Source organism: Eulemur rufifrons, chromosome 3 (genome assembly GCF_041146395.1).
Source record: "Eulemur rufifrons isolate Redbay chromosome 3, OSU_ERuf_1, whole genome shotgun sequence".
Taxonomy (NCBI): Eukaryota; Metazoa; Chordata; class Mammalia; order Primates; family Lemuridae; genus Eulemur; species Eulemur rufifrons.
Genome location: NC_090985.1, coordinates 77,755,225 through 77,781,579, shown reverse-complemented (window position 1 = coordinate 77,781,579; position 26,355 = coordinate 77,755,225).

Sequence of the window (26,355 nt, the reverse complement as noted above, 5' to 3'; positions counted from 1 at the left end):
CGCCACGGCGCTCACTCTAGCCTGGGCGACAAAGTGAGACTCTGTCTCAAAAAAAAAAAAGAAAAACTGAGCCAATCATGTTGCTTCCCTGATGGGCCTCAGAGTTATGTCTAGATATTAGCTAATAACCCAAGTAGGGCCAATCTGTGCCCCCACATAAAATGTTATTAATTAGAACTTCTTGGGGACACTCTCCTGCCTCTTGGGTTATGGAGATGGAAAACAGTGAATACCTGGAGTCTTGATCTTGATTATGTGATAAAGCCATTCTGTGTTTTCAGAAAGTAAATGAAAAATCCCAAGAAACAGTAGAGAACAAATAAGAGATGCTGTCCTTGGTTGTAGCCACACCTGTGTCATTGTCTTTCTCAAGGTTTAAATGAGAGCAGAGTTTCTCACTCTTTATTTGTGTGTATATATACGTATATATACACACACACACACACAGGTATGTTTATATATATATACACACACACATGCATTTATATATAAATATATGTATTTTTCTTTATGATTGCTGTGTTTTTATTTAAATCTTCATGGAAATAAAGAAAAAACTTCAAAGAGTCACTTTGTACTTAAGATTCTTTGACTTAAAATTCTACATGATAGCATCCAAAAATACAAAAAGACCAAGCAACAAATCCATAATTAATCCATTATGATTAATCCATAATGCAAAAGGAAGTTAGTGATCTAGGCATGCATTTTCATGTTTTACCAAGTTAGTGTTTTTTTCATTTTTGTGGAATGTTCTTTCTGTTCCCTTCATCCCTTTCACTGGATCCCTTGTGCATTTTGTTAAGAAGGTACTCAAGTCTCATCTTTCCATTAATCCTTCCCTGGCCTCTCTCTCCAGGCAGACATTTTGCGTACATTTCTATAACAATCCTCATCATAATACATTATAATTTATCACCTTTTATGTATGAATCTCCCATATTACTTGTGTATCATGCTTTATGAATCTTTGAATGGAAGGACCATGTCATTTATTTTTGTATCTCTCTAGGAGGCTCTTTTCCACAAAGTAATTGCTCAATACATGCTTGTTGAATAAATGAATTAATGAAGGGAAGTAAAGTATTCCATGTCCATAAAAAAATATTATTTTTTTGTTTACTTTTTCGAAGACAAAATTTTATTTCCACTTATTAGTGGATTTCTGTTGTATAATTCTTACTATATCTTGTCTGTACATTGAAAACTATATTAAAAAAAGAAATGAATTATCACAAATGTCTGCATTAATACATTGGCCTAGACATCTGAACCAGATTTTTTCTCATTTTTATTTATTTTTGCTTATTAATATTTGTAAAAATATTCTGTAAGTGACTAGCAATAAAATATGTTTGCCAGTGTGGGGATGATAGCAAAATTAAATATCAAAATCTTACTTATAGTGTCAATTTCTTACATTCAATTCTATCAATTCAGTTCAAATCAACTCTGTTAGTTCATATTGTCTTAATAGCATGCATTGAACAATTACTATGAGAAATATAATTTATTAGGCACTTATAGGAGATACAAATATACAAAGTTACCTATAGGAAAATACTAATTCTGATGAAGCATGTAGGAATAGAGCATGTACTGCAGATTCATATGTCAAAGTTCCATTTTGAAACACTTGATCTTCCTAGATTAATATTACATCAAATAGATCATTAATAAATTCAACCAATAGCTAGCCAAGTTTTATGAGCTTTGAAATCACACCTTCAGTACTGCAACGCAGCATGTTAATAATTATGAAATACGTACATATAAACAAAGTATTACAATTAATTAACAGACAAATGTATTTCATATCAGAATTGTGACAAAGCAAATTAAGCAATGACTTTTACACTGATACGTATTCATTTTGTAGTTGTCTCCCACTATTTTGGCAAGACTTTCCACCGTTTTCTTGCTCCATCGTCTTCCAGCAAGAAAACCAATTACTATGGCCAGTGCAACAATTTTGGCAGTGGCAGTGCCCAGATGACAACCTCTGGAGTATGTTTTCATCACAGCAGTAGCAGTGAAATGTGGATCACTTTCTACACTTGAGACTATCTTGGCTCAATTCAACATGTACAGCTGTGGAGCCACCTCCTGTGCTATCTTCAAGTAGGGAAACGGTATTGTGAGACAGATATTTGTTTGGTGTCCTCTGATTATGAGACTATTCACAAAGTGTATTTGTGTGTGCATGCATAATTGTGTGTGCATATATTTTATGAGCAAAGACCATAGTTTTTTCAAAAATGAAAAAATTACTCTATGTCTTCAATGCATCATATTATGTCTCTAAATGCAGGCATATGTGTACATGTACTTGTTTGTATACATACATACACACACACCATCCAAGTCAATTATTCAAACAGTTATCATTTGAGACCTTTCGTCTACTATGGGATATGACTATTTCCTTTATGCATTCATTTGGTACATAGGTACAGTGTATTTACTGCCAAACTCTAGATGCTTTGAGGAAGTAGCATGTAAAGATACAGATACCCACTACTGAAAAGATGATAGTCCTGCCTGTGGGAAAAGGCATAAGAAATTCAAAAGAACTGGTAAACAAAACAGCACTTCAAAATATCCATTATCTGAGAGCCTTGGGCTATGACATTATTTTTAATTATAATTATAGTTACTGTTTATCTATTAAGAATTGTGCTATTCACCATGCATAATTTACCTTATTTAATTCTTACAACAACCCTGTAGAGTAGATATTATGATATGTCCATTTTGGGGATAAGAAAAATGAAGCTCAGAGAAACCCGCAGTCACATAACTCATAAATGGTGGGGTTAAATTTTAAACCCCAGTCTATCTACTTTCAAAGGTCAACTTTACCTTTGTTCCTCACCTACAGAATCTAGTGCAGGGGCTTGCGAATCAATACATTTTTCTGAAATAAGTCGTATTGTAACACTCAATTGTGTAGAAATGCAAAAGCAAGAACTACAGAAGGATTTCCCATTAGAATAAACCATTAATGTGTAACAGAAAGAAATGATGACAGGAGTTCCAAGTAAGACAATTTCCCACTAACAGGCAAATAAAAAGTTGACAAGACAGGTTAACAAGCTGATTGGCTTGTTTGCAATCACAGAGCCAAAGCACACATTTTGATACATGTGGTCATTGAATGGACTACTTTGGACTACTTTTTTCTAGTAGCAGTATTTTATTACAATGTTTTCAATTCCTAACAACTATTGGTATCAAATCTAGTGTTCCTTTTTTTCCTATTTCTTCAACTCTTTCCAGCAAAAATGTGAGTCCTCTGCTTAACAAACTCCAATATAGTCATGTGTGAGACTGTTTCCCTCTCTCCTTTATTCAAGTCACTTTTTCTTTGTTCTCAGATTCTGTATTTTATTTCTCATAGATGGTGTTACTCACTTAGAGCACTGAGGAAAAAATTGACCATCTAGATAATTACATAGTTTTTACTATCCCAACCAATAAAAATTATTCCTTGAAATAATACAAAAATAGTTTCCTATTTTAAATAAAATTTTAGAAGACCTAGATTTTTAAGATGATACCAGATGATATAATGTTGAGTCAATTCAGGTCAAAATGGAAAGTCATACATGAAATCAATACAAATTACACTAAAAGGTTATCTCAACATTGCATCCAAAGTTCTGGCAGTTTACAAACATGTGTTCTTTTTTTTTTTTTTTTAACATGTCTATATTCTCAAGGCCTCACATTTAACCAGATACAATTTGCTCACTAAGGCCCTCTCCAACCTCTCCTGCATGTGTGGGTAGCCTCATGTATGCTGTAACTTTCCAGGCCACGATTTCATCAAGATCAGCTTTGACTGTATTATTCCCCAGATCTCTTTGTTAAATTTCTGGCAGGTCTGCTGAAATATTGCTTATCACAACTAGTGTTGAAACTACAGGCTACCTGGAATGTTGGCCTACACTGTTTGTTTGCCACTGAGATCTCTATTGGTTTTGGTGAGGTCGTGGTATTTTCAGTATTCTTCTCCAAATAAAGTGAGTCCCCTTCCACTGGTCAGGTACCACTTTGGTGTCATTGATCTGGGGGACAGGTGAGTGGACTCAGGCTAAAAAGTCACAGACTCCCCCTGTTCTTACTGAGGCTCAGTCAATTTTTTTGAATAAATGCTTCACCATTTCTTTAGTCAATTTCATACTCCTTAAATGAATATTTCTGATAATTATATCTGACTTACCAATGAATTTTGAAGAAAGGATTTGCTGAGGTCCTCACTCAATCATTCTGGAAGTTCTACCCTACCTGTTTGCTCTGTTTTTCATTCTCCCTATTTTCCCCTTTGTACCTTCTTTGGGGTCGTTTGAACATTTGTAATGCACCTAATGTCTTCTTTGAATAGATCTGGAATATGTATTTGATTCGGTGGTTGTTCTTTGGATTGCAACACACACCTTTTACCTTTCACAGCCTATTCTGAGTCTTTTTTAGCACCTCAAGTGAAATGTAAAACACTTACTACCACACAGGTTCTTTTACCCTTCCTCCCTTACGCATTACATTTATACACACTGAATTACATCAGAGAGTTTTATTGTTTTAGCTCTCAACCATTACGTATATTTTGAAGAAATGGAAAAGAATAGTCCATTGTATTTCCGCATTTCTGTTGTTCTTTTTAGTTGGTTTTCTTATAACAAAATACTTGAACCTGGGTAATTTATAAAGAAAATGAATTTATTTCTTACAGTTATGGAGACAGAGAAGTGCAAGGTCCAGGAACTGCATCTGCTGAGAGCCTTCTTACTGGCAGAGACTCTCTACAGAGTCCCGAGGTGTTGCAAGGTCTTGTACGATGCAAGGTGATGCTGAGTATGTTAAGGTGCTAACATGCTACCTCAGGTCTCTCTTCCTCTTCCTGTAAAGCTACCAGTTACCCTTCTGTGATAATTCTTTAGTTCATTAACTCATCAATCCATTAATCCATAAATGAATTAACCCAATTATGCAAGCAGAGACCACATGATCCAATCGCCTCTTAAAGGCCTCACCTCTCAATAGTGCCACACTGGGGATTAAAATTCAACTTGACTTTTGTAGTGGACAAATATTCAAACCAAACCAAACTTTCCTACCTGACGTTTCAAGTTTCCTTTGGTAGCATTTCCTTTCTGTCTTAATGACTTACTTTAGCAATCATTTGGGAACATGTCTACTGACGACAAATTTTCTAAAATTTTCTTCATTTGAGAATATCTTTATTTTTTCCTCATTCCTGAAAGACATTTTATATCAATTTAGAACTCTGGGTTGGCTTCCTTTCAGCACTTTACAAATGCTAGTTCACTTACTTCTGGCCTTCATATTTTCTGATGAAAAATCCACAGTTATTCCTGTCATTTTTCCTTCAAATAATGTGCCATTATTTTCAGGCTGTTTTATTTATATGTTGTTTTCATTAGTTTGACTATTGTGTAACTGGACATGTGTTCCTTTATCTTTTTGAGGACTCACTGAGGTTCTTGAATCTGTAGATTTGTGTCTTTCAACAAGTTTTCAACATTTTTTTCCACACATTTTCTTCTTTCCTTCTGGGACTGTAATATATTAGAACTTTTGGCATTATGTGAAAGTCTCTGCAGCCCTTCTCATTTTTTCTTCATTTTTTAAAAAATTCTTACATTATTCATATTAGATAATTTCTATTAAGCCATCTTCAAGTTCACTGACTATTTGGTCATTTCCACTTGGCTACAGAGCCCAAATTGTGAAGTTTGTATGTCAGTTACTATATAGGTCAGTCCAAAATTTTCCATTGCCTTCCTATACTTTCTACTTCTTTACTGGGATTTATACCTTTTATTTATTCCAAGATATTTACCCTTTCTTGTTGGAACATTTTATAATAGCTACTTTAAAATCTGTGCCAGATAATTGCAACATCTTTGTCATCTCAGCTTTGGCATCTGTTGTATGTCTTTTTTCCCAAGTAATTTGAAATTTTTTTGGTTTTTATTTCATTGAATAATTTGGATTTTATCCTGGACATTCTGAATGTTATTTATGAGACACTGGATATATTTAAATCCCATAGAGAAAGTTGACTTTTTTTTTTTTTTTTAAGCAGGCAATTGACCCAGTTGGATTTAAATCACAATTTCAAGTAGCCTTCTGTGTGTTGAAATTTCAGTGTCTACAATGCTCTTCAGATCAGTCACACATAGGTACCACCTAGTGGACAGGCTGTGACCTGGGCAGTAGTCTTTATTTAGGTTCAATTCTCAAAGTCTATGATGTGCTACCTAAGGTCAGACTCATACAGATACAAAATAAGGATATGTACAGAATCTCTAAAATAAATCAAGAGACACTTTCCCAAGCTATTCCCTTTCCACAATTTCTCTGGTATTTTCTGGTACCCTGAGCTCATCTTTTTGGTTTTCTGGCCAGAAAGCTAGGGCTTTACCCTGTTCTGCTGTGTACTTTCCACAACTGTGGGAAAAATAGTAAGAAGTCAGAGAAAAAGAAAAACCACACAAGTATACCCCAGACTCTTGGGCCCACAACTCCTCCAATTAGAAGGAAGGCTTCCCTATTTCAGAGTTATAGGCTCTTGCAACTCCACATGATGCCAACTCTGTGGCAGTGCTTGGCAAGGGAACAAGAGAATCAAGAAAATAAAACTGAAAATGGGTAATTTCCCACACTCTCTCTGAATGTTAAGAGACTCCCTTCCAACTGCTTATGGCAGAACTACAGGAGGTCTGTTGAAGCTTTCTCTCTCGGTGCTAATGCCCATTTTTGAGTTTCCAACCATGTTGAATCCAGGCCTGAGAATATTGGAAGGAAAAAAAAGTAAATGCACTGCCAGTTTGATATGACTTTGAATTCTACTCTTCTTCTTCAGTCTGCTGGTTATTTGCATTTCAGAGTCCTCAAATAGTTCCTCTAAACATTCCATCCAGCTTTTATAGCTGCATACAGTGAGAGAGGCAGGATATCCTTGTTCCATTTTACCTAATATATTTTGCTGCTCCATGCATATCCTCACCCATAACTCTCAGTTGAAAATCATGTCTGATACTGCTTTTATATCAACCCATTGTCACCACTGGTGTTCAAACTCTACTCACTCAGCCCTGCACACACACATGCACACACACACATGCCCCATACCTAGGAAACCACTGATATTGTTTAACAAGGCTTTATGCAAGCTCTCTCTCATCCTTTTCCACTAGTTTTATCCATAAATCCATAGGGAAAAATTCTGAATCTAATTGAACTCCTTTGGCTATGGAGAGCTTGGAAGATAGCAATTTTTCACTCCTTTTTGTCAGCGTGCATGCCAAATGTTTCCTAGAATTGGTACCAATTTACTCATGAAAGGTTAACCATAGAAATCCTTCCACCCCATCCTCTGTAGTGGAATGAACCTGCTCTAAATCACGATGTTTCTTGCAGGAAATGTATTTTTATGAGCTATGATTATTTCCAAAATATATTACTGTAGCCTGCAACTCAAAAACTTCCATGTCACTTCCTTATATCTAGGCATATGACAAATTAATCACTGTGGATAGTTTGACTGCATGTAAAGCCAGAATACTGAGTCTTCTGGGGGTTAAGCAACTCAGAAGGCCTTGGAATATTTTTTAGCCTTTAAGATTCCTGAAACACCTGATTCCATTATTTAAAAAGATTTACCAGGCAGTGACAATATCAACAATGAAATACCTTTAAAACTAGTTTCCTTTGGTTCTAGAATATTTTTTAATCATTTTTTTTAAAGAACCTAACATATCCAATTCTCTCTCTTATTCGTATTTTCAAATTTCATTACCAAGTTACAGTATTTGCAGATCATTTGGAAATGTTTATGAGCATAATTTTTGGGTCTCTAAATGAACACAATAATATCTAAAACAAAAACATATTTGTTGGCACCAAAAACGGTCATGTTTCATGTAGCTTTCCCTTTCCTAATGGGAAGAGAAAAACATAGAAATTGCAGGATAGTTTGCATCCATCTTCACAAAAGGTGTTGAATGAATAATTTTTGGAAATCAAGTGAATACACAGTTCTCTTAGTATTTAGCCTTTCTTGCACATATACACATGTTCATGATCATGAACTACTAATAGTTTGTCAATAGTAGAGAATATTGATTTTATTTACTTAATCTAACAAGAGGAAAAAATGAGACTATGAAATATTTAGAATCATAAATAATAAATATTTTAGAATTACAGTGTAAGTTGTGACTTGTTTTTAATCAAATTTAAAAGTTACCCATAATATATTTCTAACTTTTTAAAATATATATATGCTTTAAGCTCTATGCTGAATCTTAGAGAAACTGAAACATGTGGCAGAGATTGCGAGTTGCTTGTCCAATATCCATTCTTATATTATTTCTCTTATTATGCATTCCTTAGAGAATGGCAATAGACCTAGTTAAGATATCCAGCATTGAGTAAGGCTTCAGTGAGAGCTCCTAAATTGACTATCACTTTTACTCTTGTTAATTTCTCCCTTCATTCAGCATGGATTACATGCACAAATACTAGAGCTCCAACAATCACCTTGAGAGCATACAGAGAGCTTGCAAATAGAAACCACATAATAAAGATAACACAGCAGAAAGACTTCAGGAGCTTAGGTCAATGATGTCATTGTGATACTGGAAAACAATGCTGGGCTGTTTATCATGGTAATTTTATTATGAAAGAGAGAAAAAAAAAATACATTTTATTGAAGTTGTGATTTTGAGTCTCTGCTCTTGTATTAGCCAAAGAAATTTTCTAGCACGTACTACATAAGTAGCATATTTTAGTTGCTGTCTTTCTTTTTTTTTTTTTTTTTATAATTTACAGATCTTTATTTTTTATATAAAATTGGGAGCTTAGAGAACATCTCCCAAAACTGTTACCATTCAGATCTGTGACTTTTCAACAGGGAAGAAATCTCTAATATATTGTTCACATAGCATTAAAAGAATGAAACAATTTCCTTTTTCTTTCAGATTGTACACCCTTAATATATTCATTTTTTATTTGACAATTAAGTATTTTATTTTATTTCATTTCAGAATATTACAGAGGTATAAACATTTAGGTTACATAAATTGCTTTTGTACCATTTGAGTCAAAGTTATAAGTGTGTCCATCCCCCAGATAGTGTGCGTTGGACCCCTTAGGTGTGAATTTACCCATCCTCTCCTCCCCTCTCCCACCTACCCACCCGATCCCCAATGAATGTTACTTCCATGTGTGCACATAAGTGTTGATCGATTAGTTCCAATTTAACGGCAAGTACAAGTGATGTTTTTTTTTCCCCATTCTTGTGATATTTCACTTAGAAGAATGGTCTCCAATTCCATCCAAGTTAATACAAAAGAGTTCACCATTTTTAATGGCTGAGTAGTACTCCATGGTATACATATACCACATTTTATTAATCCATTCATGCATTGATGGTCACTTGGTTTGTTTCCATATCTTTGCAAATTGTGAATTGTGCTGCTATAAACATTTGAGTGCAGATGTATTTTTATAGAATGTCTTTTTTTTTCTTTGGGCAAATATCTAGTAATGTTATTGCTGGATCACATGGTAGTTCTATTTTTAGTTCTTTGAGGTATCATCATACTACTTTCCATAGAGGTTGTACAGGTTTGCAGTCCCACCAGCAGTGTATGAGTGTTTCTACCTCTCTGCATCCACGCCAACATTTGTTGTTTTAAGACTTTTTGATAAAAGCCATTCTCACTGGAGTTAAGTGATATCTCATTGTGGTTTTGATTTGCATGTCCCTGATAATTAGAGATGTTGAGAATTTTTTAATATGTTTGTGGACCATTGGTCTATCTTTTGAAAAGTTTAGTTGTTGTCATTCTGTAACAGTAATTTTCCTTTTGTGGAAAAGTTTCTCCCACTATGCATAATTTCAGTGATAATTGTCATCTTTCTGTGGAGCCTTTCTTTTCATTATTGATCAGTTCATGTTGGGCACAACTCTATAAGACAGCACAATTCATCTTTACTCCCACCCTGAATACTGTTGATTGATCTTGCAGTCAGCATATGTACTAAGTTGCATCTGTTGAGAGGTTCCCAAATTCTGTGAACTTACAGCATCAGAGTGAGCAAAATGTTTAGTCACTCATAGGTGGTGTTATAATGAAAGTTGGGGTCTAATAATGGCCCTATTTCCTACCCAACAGAGAAACTGTCCAGAGAGTATATAGTCTACTTATAAAGGAATCAGATTTGAGATATTGAAAGAGATGGAATAGTTCTGATGGTTTTCAAGTTCTTGATTCCAGTTGTCCTTAAAGCTCAGCTATACTTTTGCACAATACATTCCATATTTTACCTAAGTTACTTAGAATGGAAGTGCTTGTTCTTTGCAACCAAAAGGTAATAACCAATCAGATTTATTTGAGCCATTTTCATTGTTTACATAGAATGCAAACATATATTCATCTGTTTTTAAAGATGACTTGATTTTTATCAGTAACTCAACCTGGACAAAAAATGATTGACTCTTAAATTAGCTCTTGCCAGAGAGCCACTTTGTTTAAAAAATTTAAGATACTGTTCATTCCCATTCACATTTTGAAGCCAATATTTTAGCCCAAGTCTTATACTTTGTCTTGAATTGTTGATTCTTTCTCAATACCTTAATTTTTATTTGTTTGTGTGCTTCTCTTTTCTTCTCCTTCACCATGTGTTTGCTTCCTAGCAATGTATCTGCTTGATTCAGTGTAAAGAGGAGAAATGTTTAGTCATTATCCTATATTTATTTACTTAATTAGAAATTCTTAGGTGTCAATGAAGAGACCAAACAACTCAGGGTATTACAAACATGACCAGGATATAGTAATATAGTAAGTCCTTTTAATGACCTTAAAGACAAGTAGATATGGTTATGTAAAGATAAATGCAAAGAAATAATGATGCTGGAAATATTTACAAGGAACAATAGGGTACAAAGAAGTAGTAACTTTTATCTTAGAATGGGGATTGTTTAGGTAAGCTTCAAACAAGAGTAAACTAGAACAAAACTTTGACAGGTGAGTATAGATAAAAGGTTAAAACAAATTAGTTTCTTCCTAGAATTTTCAATAGTTTATCCAGTCTATAGATAGGGTACATGTTTACAGTGTATGACACATCAAAAAATAGCATTGGATAACTGAGCAGGAAAAGATCATAGATATAGCGCTATAATTTGCTAAGTTTGGATATTTCCCTATTAGTAATCAGTAACTATGGAATGGTATCAACAAGGTCGCTCTGATTACAAAGTAGTTTAACTAAGTGACATATTACGAAAGCCTGAGTAAGAATGAAGCAGTGGGGATGAATGGAGTGGATAAATTTAAGAGACCATAAGGATACCAAACCTATAATACTTAGTGAGTGGACATGTGTGGTTGATTAAAGATGGCCACAGATTCTCTACTTCTCCTATTGAGAGGTGGAGTTCCCTATGCTTGATTTGTATGGTTTCTATGACTGGTTCAATTAAAAGAGCACAGCAGACATGTTACCATGCCATTTTCATACACAATCCTCAAGAGATTAGTATCTGCCACACCCTGACCCTTGGAACACCCTTTATAAAAACCCTGAGCCAACATTTAAGAAGTCCAACTACTCTGAGATCAACATATGTAGACATTCTGGTAGGTAATTTCACCCGAGCCCAGCTTTCCAGCACTCTGCTCCAAGGTCCAGCCTTGTAAATAAAGCCATCCTACACCCTTTAGTCAGCCCATTCGCAGCCAAATAATATCTTAGTCTATACATGAGCAGAAGAGTTTTTAAATTCCTGAATCATCAAACACACAATATTGAGAAATATAAAAATAAATTATTTGTTGTTTTATGCCACCAAATTTGGGGGTAGTATGTTATATAACAATATATGAGGTAAAATAGAAAAGGAAGTCTAATAAAATTTCAAGATTTCTGACTTAGGTAATTTGGCAAATTTTAATATCTTATTTTCAGATATGAAGTGGTTGGGGTTATCAAAAAAGTACTTAAAATATTAACAGAAGAGGTACAAAGACAAAACAACAGGGAATAACATCTAAACAATCACCAGATTTTTCTGAGGGAGTAATCAAAGGTGGGAATTGCTAAAGCTAAATCAATTGAGATGTAGACTATGTTTGTATTTGTACAAATATACAAATAATGCAAACATATTATTTTTGGCAAAGTTGTTGATGAACAAAGCCATTGTATGTCTAGTCCATTTTTTCTCTCTAAAGCCACCCTGTCATTGTTTTACTCCGTTGTACTGTTCATTTCTACTTGAATTCAATTTTTATTCCAGGTATCCAAGACCCAATCTGCCAGTTGTGAAATGGGAACTAAAATACCTACATGAAGATACCTCCAAACTCCTGGAAGCTCCAAATCCAGAATCATTTCCTAGACTAAAAGGAGACTCTCAGAGTGGCAACACTGGAATACCAAAGTTGTATTTCAGATACTCTCCTGATTTAATCATAACCATGTACGTTACATGACAAATCAAAGAAACACTGTTGTCCAGGCACGGTGGCTCAAGCCTCCCAGGACTTTGGGAGGCCAAGGTGGGAAAATCTCTCCAGGCCAGGAATTCAAGATCAGTCGGGACAACATAGTGTGATCCTTGTCTTTACGAAAATTCTAAAAATTAACTGGGTGTGGTGGCACACACCTGTAGTCCTAGCTGCTCAGGAGGCTGAGGCAGGAAGATGCTTGAGTCCAGGAGTTTGAGGTGGCAGTGAACTATGATCCGGCCACTGCACTGCAGCCTGTGCAAGAGAAGGAGACACAGTTTCCAAAAAACAAGAAAGAAAAGAAGGGAGGGAGGGACATTGTCTCTGCTGCTTCTCCACCAAGCACCAGGGGGTTAGATTGCATGCAGTTTTCTTAGGTCTCATTTCTGCTGGTACCATTCTTGCTCATATGCTGCTCTCCCTAGCTTTCCTTCCTTCCTTCCTTCTCAGGGTTTCTGGATTATATATAAGATTTAAAATTTAAAATATATGGGCATAGGCCAAAAAAAAGTATAAAATAAAATCTGATAGTTATCAATTTTAAAGTATGTAAAAATGAAGCTATAAGTGTATTCTGATCCTCCATTTCAAATTTGCCAAGCAAATTTAGTACCTCTTTTCTAACTAATGATTGCAATATTGTTTTTCTTTATTAATTAAAATCTTTGCTAGACAGTACAATATGAAAATATTCACGGTTAGGGAAAATATTTTAACATTTATAAAGACAAAGCTTAGTGTATTGTACACACACACACACACACACACACATATATAGTATTTCTGCTACCATGTAGGAAAAAACAACCTAATAGCAAAATGGGCAAAAATGAGTAGCCAATTCACAAAAAAAGAAAAATAATAATCTACTTTTATATGAAAAGTTACTCAGCTGCATTTATGGTTAAAGAACACAAAGTAATATAACAATGATATATCATTTGTTTTATTTCAGAGGAATAGTTAATAAAAATTATAGTTCACCAAAAAATATAATGTTGAATTCTTACCCAATGAGAGACACCATATTGAAACATATAAAGTATAAATTATTTGACAAATGGTAAAACTATTAGTTTACACTCAAAGTGGAAAATTTTTCATATCAAATGTACAAATAAATAAAAAAGGATGTAGAGTAGTGTTTCTCAATTCTGGCTGCAAATCAACTGGTAAAACTGTTTTTGAAAGTTTTGTTTTTGGACACATCTCCCTAAAATTACATTAGAATCTCTGATGCTGATCCTGATTCTGATGCAGCAGTTCTGTAGGAGGGGAGTAAGGGGCAGGTAAACCAGAATTGGTTGTGTTTGAGAAATGCTGAAACATGGTGGCAGATACTTGTAAAAGTAGTTTAAAAAATATAAAAAAAAAAAAATCAGAAACTCTGCCTTGAAGTTTACTTTAAACTAGTAAATATTTATTTAGGAATGAATTAAATTTTACAGAATATTTGCAATTATAACAACAGTGTTTTGAGCACCTTTATTCCCTCACACAAATTCTACCTAGGTCTACCCATTGCTAAAACTGCACCCTGTGCACATTATTACTATCTCTTCTCTCTCTCTCTCCCAGCCATCTCTATTTCTATCTCTTCAAAGATATATATTTGTTCACCTGGACATAGGCTAAATATCTTTTCTGTTCCATATCATGTTAGTCAGACCCATCCTATTTTTCTCCCTCTAATGTTTTTCATCCTTGGAATCATTTTAGTTTGTGTTTTTTTTTTTTTTTTTTTTTTAACTGATGTCTTCTAGCTTAATATGTCTCTTCTTTTCTTTTCAAGCCTAAATTGGTCTTGTATTTTCTTTGAACTCTCTATTGTATTAATATTTTATTAGAGAGCATATATTGTTGATTGACTTTTGTTTTCTTGGGAAATTACTCTTTTAACATATACTTATGGGCATCTTGCTTAACTTTCTTTTTCCTTTTGTTTTTCAGTATCTATGGTTTCTTTGTAGGATTCTTATGATTGTTATTCAACGGTGGATTGGGCCAACTCTTTTTTAAACAATGGTATGAAAAGCAGGCTCATGTCAAAAAAATATTTCATCAAACATATTATTCCCTTAGCCCTGGAAGCATAAGACCTCTCTCTGTTCGGGGTTGCGTCAAGGGGTTCCCTTTGTTTAATGTTCCCTGTGTGCTTTGATCCAGTGGTCTCCAGATCTCCATATTCTTCCCACATAACCTCCGCAAAGGATTTGAGCTAAGATGCTGGGTTGCGGATATGAGAAATCGAAAATATCTTTGCCCCCTTCAGCAACATATCACTTGACAGCAGAATCAACCTGGATTGCTACCAGGGGATTTTTAAATTTTTACATGGCCCATCTATGCTTCTAAATCTCATTGCATTAAGAAAATGATCATTAGATAAACCATTTGGAGCTATGTAACTTATTTTAAGGAAACCTATATTCAACTCTAGACTTAAAGAACTTTCCATGATTTAAGTTCAAACAAATATCCAGTATTTATAGCTTGATGGTTTGGGGATATACATATACATTTAAAATTTATTGTATATTTACCATTAATAATTAAATATAACAATTTTATGCCTTGTCTTCTATTCTTTGATTATGATGATTTTTAATGAAAGCCATTGCTAACTCTTTTAAAATCCATAATTTCTCTGCATTCTTAAAATGTGGAAAGCACAGCTTGTCAAACTGAGCTTTTTTTCTTCACTCATAGCTTACCTTTCTGAGATCCACTTCTTAAACTTGTCTTTTCTTATCTATGATAAAGTTTTTAGTGTACAGTGAATAATAATTTATATATATAATATACATGTATATTATATACATAGTTTCTGCCCTCAACCATGTTATTTCTTTGTCTACAAGGTTTCTCATCTCCTTTATCTACTAGGGAAATTTTACTTTTTAATACACTTTCCACATTAGTCAAGAGATTCATGTCTCTATTTCCACTATATATTTTGCATCAACAGTTTTTATAGTATCTCACTACATCAGCAATTTTTTAAAAACTATTTATCCCCTACATTTTTTGTAAATTCTTTTCTTTTAAGGTAGCCTATCATTGTGACACACATATAGTAGGCAATTAATAAATATTCTCTTGATAAATACATTAATTATTAAATTTTGTTGGACCAATAACATAATCTACATGAATTTAGGTGGCAATGTGAATATCGCCTCTCTGGGCTTAACTTTTGTAAGCATCTTTTCTAATTTTCTATACCATGAATAATAAATACTATATATCTTTGTTTTGCCTTCAACTTGATTGTTCCTTTGGTATATAATGCTTCTCTTTATCTATTTACCAGAGAACTCTTAGTTTTTATTTTATCCTTTAATTCATGTATGAAAGATTAGCATATTTTAGGGAGGGTAAATACTTGTAGATCATGTGAAAACCAAATTCTGAGAAAATAACTGAACAGAACTTCTCTATTTGAGAACTACAAATATAAAATGATTCTGTTAATATTTTTTAGAAGAAGCCATTCAAATTGATTGTGGATATCTCATAGAAAAAATATCTAGTTAACTGATTTAATGTGTTGCCCTTCAAAGAAATGATGTTACCAACTATAATTCTCCAGACCACACTACCATTAAGAACCATAAATTACAGTGCACAATGAAGGAACAATGTCACATACGAAAACAATATACCATATATTTTTGTGAAAAATATTTCCTACTGACTGACACAAACACTTGTGTCCTCATAGTATCCCCTATAAACCAAAGTACTTTCCTTTTGTCGATTTAAAAATAAATTAATCAAAAGAAAAGTGCTTTCTCCCTCAAGCTTCACATTGGCAGAACATTGAATTGTGAAAAAGATGGTTTTTAATAGAAGAGGCAATTTACACAGCATGGCAAACATATTAGAATATTTGCAATGTAATTCATTAATGCAAATGTACAGCACACTTCTCTAATCCTAAGTGTGTAACAGCTGGGGCTTTGCAAAATAAGGTGGTACCCTCCATAGGATAAAATATAAAATAATACAGATGACTGATTTGAATCAACGTGGTTTCACATGGCATGTCACAATGGAAATCTTAATGATCCTTTACCTGGATTGTTTGTCTAAGAACCCATTTTTTGATCTGTAATGTGTGAATGGGAGCTATACAGAGGACAATTTGAGACTAAATACTAGCCATGTCAATGGCAATTCTCCTACAATAATCAACTATGTTTTCTCTTTTGAAAAATCTTTTCTTAGATAACGACAATAAAAGAAAGATATTTCAGGCTGTTTCTCAGTTCTTTGTTCCTAATGATATTTTCTTCCCCTACAACAAAGAATCACTCAATCATAAATAAAAACTTAAGACTTTATTTGCCATGAAAATACATGGTAAGGATGAAAACAGGAGACTAAGGTAGCAAGGTGTATAAGGGAAGAACTCAGTCCTAATTATTACCTTATTTATAAAATGAACTTAAAGCAGTGAAGAGGCATATGTAGTGGGTGCTAAATGATCTACTTAGATAAATATTTACTATTGCAATATCTTGCTTGCCTTATATTTCAGCATTCTTGTAGAGTAACTTGCACAATGACCTCCTAAGCACAGCTTTAAACTTTATTACTCACTTAGGAGATATTTCTGAAAATCAAGTCTTTCCAGTAGAAAAACAAGAAAAACAAACTAGAACTGATTAATTTATAGCAGATGCAATATTTCCACATCAGTTTAATAATTCTAATTGTGAGATATCTGATGACTATAATGTTTTTACACTGTATTGGATTAACAGTGTTTTCAATTTAAAAAAATCTCCTTAGATTTTAACTTCCAGCTGACAATTGATTCCCAAGGCACTAAATTGTACTAAATTATACATATTTTACTAAATATGTACAACTGTTAAATTTAGTCAAAGTTTTCTTCAGGAGAACAATATTCTTCTGGTATATTAGGAATATCTAATTAGATGATTACTTTAAGAGAAAGTAGGGATTACATAAAAAAAATATTTTAAGAAAATAGGGACACTATCTGTAGCAGAGAGTATGTTATATTAGAATCTTTTATGAAGTAGCTTTAGGCTCATTGGAAACCATTGTACTTAAATAGCTGGGTTTAATGATTAGAAAAATCAACCTCTTTTATACATTATTCAGTTAAAATAGTTTATTGTTTAGTTACTGATTTTGTTACCAAATTGAGTTTAGTGAATTAAAAATACAGTTAGAGTAATTGAAGCATATGTTCCATGAAACTTGACCTATACGGAAATGAAGATTTGGTGTATAGCCCATCAATAAAAACAGAGAATGTTCTTGGGTAGAAAAATTGCAAGCCAGTACCCAAAGGCAATTGCCAAAATCCCATGTAAACTGATAAATTAAAAATGTTACACCATTTTTTTTGTGTGTTTAATCTCGAATACAGTCATTTAAGGATGCTTTCCACAGTTCACCCCATGGCAAGCAAAAATGTAGAAATAAAAACCAGAATTATTTTGTACACCTTTTTTCCCCAAAGGTACAGCTTTCTTTTCTCAGTATCACAGCAAAGTATGGAAACCATCTGAAAGTAATATGGTTTTGTCAAAAACATTCAAGAAGCAAATTTGGATAGGCTATCAATGGGCAAAGTTAGCACAATTTAAACATAATTAAAAATAAATGCAATGGATTGAAACATATCACATTTGTTTAAATTTTCAAGTTTATTATTGATATTAAGAAACAAAAACAGCAACAAAAATCTGATTGTCAGATTCACCTTTAGAAGAAAACAGAATTGGCTCATTACTTTGGAAATTGGTAAAAGAAAAAAGGGGGAAAGGAGGGAAGAGGGAAGAGTAATCAAGAATTTTTCATATTTTTATACAAGAACCATAATTTATAGTAAACAAAAAGTTGATAATAGAAGTGATGGAAATACCACAATCTATGAGTCAGTTTTTCCAACCACCAAATGTATCAGACTTGACTATGACCAAGTGCCTATACCTAACTAACAATTTACAGAGAATCTGGGGGCAGAAAACTTGTTAAATAACACCCTGGAGATGCAACTGGCAAAATCCACAGTGTGGGAAAATCTACAGGAAAAATATTTTGTTTTTTTCAATCATAAGAATAACAACATAAAAACAAGGAGAGGAGCAGAAGAGATGACTGAGATTTAAAGGGAGATTCTAACATATCAACCAGTTACAAGATATAGAATTTATTTGTATCCCATTTAAGAATAATAAGGCAATTGATAAAATCTGAATACTGAATGAATATTTGACACTCCTGATGAATTACTAGAAATTTAAGTATAAAATGATATTTGGAACATATTTTAAAAAATTAAAAAATTCTTAGCTTTTAGTTACATGATGAAATATTTAGAAATGAAGTGATATGATATCTGAGATTTTGATTCAACATTATTTTGGACAGGTAGTTGCAGCTATAGGTAAAAATGAGATTAGATGGAAAATTGATCATTTTGTAGCTCAGTGACGTGTATGGGAGCTCATTATATGATATGTTTTCTCTTTTTATTTGTATATAGGTTTGAAATTATCTACAATAAAATTTTAAGAAATAAAGAGAATTCTTGTATCCTTAGACAAAGAGGTGTCTGTAAACAATGTGGTCTATGGTGAATGAAGTCACTTCTGCCCTGTGAGCACTTGCAGACTTTGAGATGCTGGAGCCTCTAGAAGGGACAAGAAACAAGGCCTCAGGTTTCATGTGTGAGGAGTGGAAATGAGAGCCCTCAAACAAACTGCAATCACTTTGAAAAGATGGACTGGACTGGAGAAAGTGCACCTTCTAGGACATGGAAGCAGCAGGGAAATGAAATTCCTCTGTTTTGCCCTAAATCTGAGTGGCTATGGAAGAACAATTTATTATAATAAAATACCAAAAGAAAGCTAATAGACAAAGTCAGAAGGTGTTACATTCCATAGGATGACCATCACTGGTCACTGGATTTAAAAATTAAATAAAAAGAATAGGGAGACAGCTATATCTCACATAAAATTCAAGAAGCAACACAAATTGTGTATTTTGTTTCTTAGGTTGGGTTTGAACAAAAGGATAGTAAAAATAGATCATTAAGATAATTGGGAAAATATAATTATGGGCTTGAAATAAAAAAATACTAAGAAATTATTGTTAGTTTTTAAGTCTGATTATAACACGTGGTTGTGTAAGGAAATGTCTACATTTTTAAAAATGCATATAAAGTATGTAGAGTTGACAAACTATAATATCTGAAGTATGTTTACAAATGTGTCACTTAAAATGTGGCACTTAGACCAGTAGCAGCGGCCTCGGGTGTGGACTTATAAATGTGGAATCTCAGTTCCCACTGCAGACATATTAAATCATAATTTTCATTCTGAAAAGTTCCCTAAGTGATATTTATGGACATCAAAATTTTAGAAACTCTGATTTTAAAGACTCCAGCAAAGGAAAAAAAAGACAAAGAAGATAAAGGAAGACAATGTAGCAGTATTTTCATAAGTGTTAAATTGGGTAAAGGATATCTAAGATTTATTGTACCATTATTTCTACTTATATATGCTTTAGAGATTTTTAAAATTAAATCTAAAAATAATTTTTGAAAAAGACGACACAAAATTAAAGTCCAATAGACAAATTTGTATACTTTCTTCTTCGTTTATTCTTGTATCTCTGAAATCTACATAATTTTAAAATTCAATTCTACCATAAAGTTTTAAAGAGAAATACATTGTTGATGCTAGTTAATCTAAGGAGTATACTGTAAGGTACAAAATCTGATAAATAAGGTTCTTTTTCCCTAACACTCATGATAAAATACAAAAATATGTCATGAACATAGAATGTTCAGCATTAATATATAAACACAAGCTGTGGTTTATAATAATATAATCAGATTTAAAATGTAACTCTAAAACTGGAATATTTTTGTTATTTATCTTGTCAAGAATCAATATTAAATTAAAGTACACTGTAGTTGATGATAATAGAATCAAAGAGGTAGTAATCATTGAAAGAGGAATAACTAACATGGAATTAGGTAATTTTCAAAATGGTCAGAAAATAATGATCAACTTGTATTTTTGTGTGTAAACATAATTGTAGGACAAATTGTTTTTCTATATTTGATGAAGTAGAAAAAAGATGACACAAGGAAGTTCAAAAAGCTTTACAGGTATAGCACAAAATTAATTTGAAAGCCAAAAAATGACAATTTCCATCCTTGTAGCATATAAATATTACATTTTGAAGTACTAGGGTTGTAAAATACCTTCTGGCCAATTCATGTGCAAAATATGGTAACCAACATTATTCTTATGCATATTCAAATTCTGCAAAATTAGGGAAAAACAAGACAAAATCATTTTGTCTTATATTTGTAAATATATTTCCTGGCCTATATTCAAGCCAAATTCCTGTGTTTCTTTGTGTTTGAAAGTAGCATTTTGTTCAGTAGTATTTTTTAAAAAATTATTATTGTAAAATAAATATTTCCTGGGAAAATGTCTACCTTTTCCTTTCAAGTAACATAATGGACATATTTACAAAAAGTTATCACTAAACTCCATATTCATGGAATTAATGAATCATATCAGAACCAAGAGTGTTAATTGAATTTTCTAGATTAGCAATTTTTTTCTTTTTTAATCTAAGGACTCCTTTATACTTTTATTAAAGACCTCAAAGTTCTTTAGTTTTTGTACTTTATATTTATTAATATGTTCTGTATTAAATTTGAAAATGTTAAAAATTAATTAATTAAAAAATAACCATAAGAATCTCATTACATGTAAGTGTAAATAATATAGTTTTATGAATAATAAGTATTATCAAGAACATATCAATGGGAAAAGTGGCATTATTTTACAACTTTATAAGTCTCAGGAGGTACACAATCTGGAAAACTCTACTTTTGAAACAATGAGGATGAAAAAAGGTAATGATGTCATAGTATTACTATGAAAATTGTTTTAACCTTACTGACCCCCAGGTGTCCCTGAACCACATATTAAACAAGTCCTAATTTAATTCTGCATCATACATTATTTTGAACCAAAGAATAAGAATCATGCATTTTCTAGACAAATTAAAATTTATGATCTTGTTGAAACAGCCACTTTTATTCCTTAGTTAAGGAAATGAATCTTATAATGATTCACTTATTCACTGAGCAAATATCTATTTATAGCTATTTTTAAGATACTGGACAATGGACTTAATTCAAAAGTAAATAAATGTCCCAATGAATCCCTCTTTCATTGTTCCCTCAATAGATTTACAGTGTGTTAGGAAATACACATAAATAGTGAGACACCATGCCATGTTGAGAACTACAATATTTATGTACAAAAGGTGACAAAGATATATATATAAGAACAGTGCATATTGGGTGAGACAGTACGGAAAAATGCAAAGGAAGATTTCGTAGAATAGTGAGTGTTCAGATATGAAAACTAATAACAAATTGGAAGACAGTAATTAGAAAGATGGGGTGGCTGGATGTGTAAGGAATAAAGGAAAAAGGTGAGCCTGTAAACGTATTTTAGTAAATACCATAACATAATTCACTTAGGAAAATGAAAGCAATTCCCCACTGCTGGAGCATAGATTTCTAGAAATGTCGGATAAAAGATAGGGAAGGAAAGAGACAGGAGATGTGTCTAAAGGGTTAGGAGAAGGCCAGAACCAAAAGGCTCATGCAAGTAGTATTCACAAGTTAAAACATTCTGGGGTTTCACCAGAGAATTTTATTTGGTACTAAAGAATAATATAAATATAGACATTCATACAGCTCTGTGAATTAACTCTATGCATATTTTGATGAGTGTCTTTTTTTATTTTTAATTTTTTAATTTTTAATTATTTATTTATCTATTTATTTATTTAAGAATATTACAAAGGTACAAACGCTTTGGTTATATAAATTGCCTTTGCACCATCCGAGTCAGAGCTACAAGGGTGCCCATCCCCCCAGACAGGACATACTGCACCCGTTAGGTGTGAGTTTACTCATGCCCCCAAATTTCCCCGACGCCCAATGAATGTTACTTCCATATGTGCACATAAGTTTTGATCAATTAGTACCAATTTAACAGTGAGTACATGTGATGTTTGTTTTTCCATTGTTGTGATACGTCACTTAGAAGAATGATCTCCAGCTCCATCCAGGATAATACAAGAGGTAGTTCACCATTGTTTTTGTGGCTGAGCAGTACTCCATGGTATATATATACCACATTTTATTAATGTGGTCATGTATTGCTGGGCACTTGGGTTGTTTTCACATCTTTGCAATTGTGAATTGTGCTGCTATAAACATTTGAGTGCAGATGTCTTTTTTTATACAATGTATTCTTGAGTAGAAACTTTTCAAAAGAAGATGCATGTCTTTTAATGAACATTAGAACTCATTCTATATGTACTATACCTTGAAGGGGAAATTTTGAGTCATGGGCTTTTTGTATGTTTAATTTTAACAGTTGCTGTTTTTCAAATTTGTACCTGTTCTGCATCTCCAGCAATGCTAGAGATAGTTCACATTTTTTCAGTTTAGTAATTCCAGTTGGTTTACAGTGGTATATTTCATTATGATTTGAACTTACACTTAAGTCTACTGAGTTAATGAGATTGAACATCCATGCTGTATGTTGATGTGGACATCTGAATTTCAGGAAGTGTCTGTTGAAGTGTTTGCCAATTTTTCTATTGTGTTATCTACCTTTTCCTTACAAAATGACAGAAGCCCTTTATATATTCTTTTCTCAGATAAATGTGATTGGAAATAGTTTCTAACATTGTGTTAATCCTCTTTTAATGGACATTTGATGAGTAAAAGTTGTTAATTCTAAAATAGATTAACTTATTGATTTTTTTTCTTTTATATTAAGCACATTTGCCTATATTAAGAAATCTGTTTGCCTATTCAAAGAGTCAGTAATATGTTTCCAGTTGCTTACTGAAAGCTTTATTGCATAACATTCACATTTAAATATGTAATCCATTTTTAATTTATTTTTGTGTATGGTGTGAGATAAGAATTTGATATATTTTTCCCCATATGGAGAAACAATAAACATAGCACAATTTATTGAAATAATTATGCTTTTTCTTTCTACTGCATTGCAAAGTCTTTTTTTTTCATAAAACATGTTCATACATATCTGATATCTGCTTCTGGACTCTGTATTCCCTTCCATTGACCTATTTGTTTACACCAGTATCTCACTCCTTTATTTATCACAGCTTTAACATAAATATTGAGGGAACACTAATTCTATTTTATAGAATGAAGTATTGTCAAAAAAACCCATAAATATTGGTACCTGGTGATGTCTCTAAGCTTTGTTGTCCTTTTTCCATATTGCCTTAGCTATTCTTGGCAATTTGCATTTTTGTATACTGTTTTATCCAAATTTTTTTATTGTGATAAAATATATGTAACATAAAATTTATCATCTTAACCACTTTTAAGTGCACATTTCAGTGATAGTAAGTACATTCACATTGTTGTGCACCATCACTACCACCCATCTTCAGAACTGTTCACCTTATAAAACGGAAACTTTATACCTATAAAACAATAGTCCCCATTCCTCCTCTCAACAGCCATTGGCAACCATTCTACTATTTGTCTCTATGATTTTTGACTACTCTAGGTGCCTTCATGTTAGTGAAACCATACAGTATTTGAACTTTGATGACTGGCTTATTTTACTTAGCATAAGTTCACCCATGTGGTAGATAGAGAATGTCAAAAATGCCTTCCCTCTGAAGCATAAGTAATATTCCTTTCTTTGTACGTGTATATAACATTTTGCTTATCCATCCATCCATTCATGGACACCTGGGTTACTTTCATGTTTTAGTTATTGTGAATATTGCTGCTATGAACATGGTTGTACAAATATTTCTTCATTTTATTTAGGCTGGTGCAAAAGTAATTGCGGTTTTAGCATTGTTGAAATTTGCCTTTTGATATTGGAATATTTTTAAATAAATGTGGTTATGTTATACATCATTTTGATGCACATTTCTTGCTTTATGTTTTTTTACTAATGACTTATTACTTGCTGTTTATTTTATATTTACTTTAGAACTACAGATATGATGTTAAACAAAAAGCAAATTCGAGCGATTTTCTTATTTGAGTTCAAAATGGGTTATAAAGCAGTGGAGACAACTCGCAACATCAACAACACATTTGGCCCAGGAACTGCTAATGAATGCATGTACAGTGGTGGTTCAAGATGTTTTGCAAAGATGAGAGCCTTGAAGATGAGGAGCACAGTGGCCAACCATGGAACGTTGACAACGACCAATTGAGAGCAGCATTGAAGCTGATCTTCTTATGACTAAACAACAAGTTGCTGAAGAGCTCAAGATCGACCATTCTACAGTTATTCGATATTTGAAGCAAATTTGAAAGGTGAAAAAGCTTGGTAAGTAGGTGCCTCGTGAGCTGACCAAAAGTAAAAAAAACTGTTGTTTTGAAGTGTTGTCTTCTTGTATGCAACAACAATGAATCATTGCTCCATCGGACTGTGACATGCAATGAAAGTGGATTTTATATGACAACCGGTGACGACCAGCTCAGTAGGTGGACCGAGAAGAAGCTCCAAAGCACTTCCAAAGCCAAACTTGCACCAGAAAAGGTCATGGTCACTGTTTGGTGGTCTGCTGCTAGTGTGATCCACTACAGCTTTCTGAATCCCAGTGAAACCATTACAGCTAAGAAGTATGCTCATCAAATCTATGAGATGCACCAAAAACTGCACCGCTTGCATCACTGGTCAACAGAAAAGGCCCAATTCTTTTCCACGACAATGCCCAGCCTCACAACCAATGCTTCCAAAGTTGAACAAGTTGGACTGTGAAGTTTTGCCTTAACCTCCATATTCACCTGACCTCTCGCCAGTTGATTACCACTTCTTCAAGCATCTCTACAACTTTTTGCAGGGAAAACACTTCCACAACCAGCAGGATGCAGAAAATGCTTTCCAAGAGTTTATCAAATTCTGAAGCATGGATTTTTATGCTACAGGAACAAACTAATTTATATCTAATTTGCAAAAATGTGTTGATTGTAATGATTCCTATTTTGATTATTAAAGATGTGTTTGAACCTACTTATAAAGATTTAAAATTCATGGTCTGAAACTGCAATTACTTTTGCACCAACCTTAATACTTTAAATTACTGTGGATATATACCCAGAAGTGGAATGGCTGGATCACATGATAATTCTATTTTTGTTTATTTAAGAAACTGCCATGCTGTTTTCCACAGGGGCTGTATCATTTTTCATTCTCACCAACAGTGCACATGGGTTCTAGTTTCTTCAAATCCTTGCCAATACTTTCTTTTTTGATAGCATGCATCCCAATGGGTGTTAAGTGACATATCATTGCTTTTGATTTGCATTTTCCTAATGATTAGTGATGTTGAGCACCTTTCACATGCTTATTGGCTACTCAGGTGTCTTCTTTGAAGAAATGTCTATTCAAATACTTTGTTCATTTTTGAAAAGTGTTGTTTGGGTTGTTTTTTCCTTTTTAATTGTTGAATTTTAGAAGTTCTCTAAATATATTGGATATTAATCTCTGATGAGATATATGCTTTGCAAATATTTCCTCCCATTTTGTAGGTTGCCTTTTCACTGTGTGGACAGTGCTCATTGACCTACCAAAGATTTTAATTTTCATGAAGTCTAATTTGAATAGTTTTTCTTTTGTTGCCTGTGTCTTTGGTGACATATCCAAGAAATTTTACTGCCAGATCCAATGTCATAAAATTTTGTTCCATATTTTCTTATAAGAATTTT